The sequence below is a fragment of the Mus caroli genome, chromosome 8, assembly GCF_900094665.2.
Source record: "Mus caroli chromosome 8, CAROLI_EIJ_v1.1, whole genome shotgun sequence".
NCBI classification, from domain to species: Eukaryota; Metazoa; Chordata; class Mammalia; order Rodentia; family Muridae; genus Mus; species Mus caroli.
In genome coordinates, this window is record NC_034577.1 from 78,551,962 (window position 1) to 78,555,766 (window position 3,805).

Consider the following 3,805-nt stretch of genomic DNA (forward strand, 5'->3'; position numbering starts at 1 on the left):
CGGGGGTCGTGGGTAGCTGGCGGGTGTCAGGCAACCCTGCGCTCCCGCTACCCCGGCGCTGATCCAGCCGGATGAGGCCTGTGGTCCTACTCCTGCCCTCATCTTAATATGGAGGGTTCTTTCCTCCTATGCTGCACTGCCCTGGCATAGAGTGGGCAGGGTGAGTAGTGTGAAATTCTCCTTCCGTCTTCTGTTCATCTTTCCTTGTTTCTGTACTGCACCAGGTGCTCTAAACTTTCACTGAGGTTCCATAGCTGCTTTTTATGTTTGTATGGTCATTTAGATGGATGTTTCTGCATCGATACAGGAGCAAGAAGCTCCTATCATCCCAATGACTGCATCTCAGATACAGTAAATTTATATCATATACAATAATACTGTGCAGTGATATTGGTCATATAGATGCATAGTAAAAGCATAGAAATATACATCTTGAAATAGCCCCTAAAGCCAGGCAGCACTTCTAATTGGGAAAAGAGAGTAGGATTTTGTTTTCAGCTGTGTTGTATGTACAGAGTCCTGTTAAATTGCTTTTACTCTTTTAATCAAGTAGTTGATCATCTTCACATTTGCAGAAGGACCTCAGCAAATAAAATGTATTTATCAGGAAAAGAAAACATATACATCTACAAAGCAAGTAGGAGTACGTTGGTGGAGACGCGAACAAAATCAGAGAAAGAATAAAAACTAAATACCAGGAACTTAAGAGGCTGTGGACGATTTGATTAAATAATAATAGAGCAAGAGAAAAGTCTTATTCCAGAGAAGGGAACAATTACTGACCAAGGGAAAAATACTAAACAAAACAGAAGAGTGAGCAGTATTTATGCCTTTGAAAATGTACACAAATAGACATTACAGAAATAGACTCTGGGTCAAGTGGAGAAAGCTGAATAGATACAACCATTAGAGATCAGAATACATTGTAGAAGATCTAGTCACTTAAATATTTTTGTAGTTTAATTGTATTTTATGTAGTTTCAAGGAGTATCTGGTTCCAATTTTTTGTAATAAGGTGAAAATCTACCCCTTTTAAAATTTTGATACCTCCCAGAACAGAGTCAAAACTTTACAGGCAGAAAATGAATGGAAACTTCACCATGAGCTATACTTCTTATGTTTATTTAGAAATTATAAACACATTATTGGCAATGCAATTGGAATTAAGAAAAAAGTATGTAACAAAGCAAATTATCACCAAGTAGACCTTTATTTTATGAATTTAATTAAGATTTAAAATTAGAAAATCTTTAACATAATCTAGCACAGTGGCAGAGTAAATGTGAAAAATTTTAAGAAGATTTCAAAAGGTATAGCAAAAGCATTTAATAAAAACTCAGTAGCTACTGCTTCAGAATTATAATGAATCTTCTGAGTCCTGAACCCAAAGGATGGTATTTATTCATGGAGCTTTGGGGAGGTAATTAGAGTTGGAAGAGATGAAAGCAGATCCTTATGTTAGGATTAGTGACTTTCTGAGCCCCCCTCTCATATGAATGAATATGAAAACTCACTATCCATAAGCCAGCAGGAGAGCTGTCATCAGGAATTAAAAATATGACACCTTAATCTGTGACTTCCAGATTGAAACTTTGAGAAAATTAACTTCTATGATTTAAGATGCCTACTGTATGGTCTTTTGTTGTTGGTGTTGTTATAGCAACCCAAACATGACAAATACACTCATTTATAATAAAAGTTGTAACTAAGCTGCATGTGGTGTCTTACATCAAAAATTCTTTTACTTGGTTGGAATCTGAGGCAAAAGTATTCCTATGAATTTGATGTTAGCCTGAACTATGTAGTGAGTTCCAGGCCAGCTTTGGACAAAGGAGTAAAGTCTATTCTCAGGAAAAAAAATAGTATTAAATCAGGAAGACAAAAAAATCCCCCAAACGATAGCATCTGCTAAAAGACTCCTGTAACTAGAATTAACAGTAAAAGTTCTAGGAGCATTAGGTAGCAATACTGTCACAACTCAGAAATTCCATCATTTACTACGCAGAAAATCAACCACACTGAGATTAAAATTATTATAGTAATAGGGTTAGGGTTACAAATATTGGTAGCTCGAGTTTTCTATCCAGGGTCTATCTGAGTCAGGTCCGAGCAGGAGAATGCGTGGGCCACAGAAGCAACAGAGCTTCCTGGATAGGGTCCTTTCCTGTCCTCATCCTCAGCCAGGAGGTGGAACTGATCCTCAGTCCTCTGTGCACCTTTTCTGCCAGGAGAGAGTTTGCCACAGGGAGTGCTCTGACCTCCAGGACTCAGGAGAGAGTGGTCTCCCAGGAGTGCTGACAGAGGCTAGCAGACTCACAGGAGGAACAAGCTCCAGCCAGAGACAGCTAGAACATCTAAAACCAGAGATTACCAGATGGCAAAAGGCAAACGTAAGAATCTTACTAACAGAAATCAAGACCACTCGGCATCATCAGAACCCAGTACTCTGACCACAGCAAGTCCTGGATATCCCAACACACCAGAAAAGCAAGAATCAGATTTAAAATAACATCTCATGATGCTGGTAGAGGATTTTAAGAAGGACATTAATAACTCCCTTAAAGAAATACAGGAGAATATAGCCAAACAGGCAGAGGTCCTTAAAAAGGAAACACAAAAATCCCTTAAAGAATTATAGGAAAACACAACCAAACAGGTGAAAGAATTGAACAAAACCATCCAAGATCTAAAAATGAAAGTAGAAACAATAAAGAAAACCCAAAGGGAGACAACTCTGGAGATAGAAATCCTAGGAAAGAAATCAGGAGCCATAGAGAGAACATCACCAACAGAATACAAGAAATGGAAGAGAGAATCTCAGGTGTAGAAGATTCCATAGAAAACATAGACACAACAATCAAAGAAAATGCAAAATGCCAAAACATCCTAACTCAAAATATCCAGGACACAATGAGAAGACCAAACCTAAGGATAATGGGTATAAATAAGAATGAAGATTTTCAACTAAAAAGGCCAGTAAATATCTTCAACAATATTACAGAAGAAAACTTACCTAACCTAAAGAAAGAGATGCCCATGAACATACAAGAAGCCTATAGAATTCCAAATAGACTGGGCCAGAAAAGAAATTCCTCCCGACACATAATAATCAGAACAACAAATGCACTAGATAAAGATAGAATATTAAAAGCAGTAAGGGAAAAAGGTCAGGTAACATATAAAGGCAGGCCTATGAGAATTACACCAGACATCTCACCAGAGATTATGAAAGCCAGAAGATTCTGGGCAGATGTCATACAGACCCTAAGAGAACACAAATGCCAGCCCAGGCTACTATACCCAGCAAAACTCTCAATTGCCATTTATGGAGAAATCAACGTATTTCATGACAAAACAAAATTCACACAATATCTTTCCACGAAACCAGCCTTCAAAGGATAATAAAGGGAAAACTCCAACACAAGGAGGGAAATTACACCCTAGAAAAAGCAAGTAAGTAATCCTTCAACAAACCTAAAAGAAGAGAGCCACATGATCAGAATCCCAATTCTAACAACAAAAATAACAGGAAGCAACAATTACTTTTTCTTAACATCTGTTAATATCAATGGACCCAATTCCCCAATAAAAAGACATAGACTAACAGACTGGCTAAATAAACAGGACCCAATATTTTGCTGCATGCAGGAAACACACCTCAGGGACAAAACCAGATATTACCTCAGAGTGAAAGGCTTGAAAACAATTTTCCAAGCAAATGGTCCCAAGAAACAAGCTGGAGTAGCTATTCTAATATCGAATAAAATTGACTTTCAACCCAAAGTTATCAAAAAGACAAGGAGGG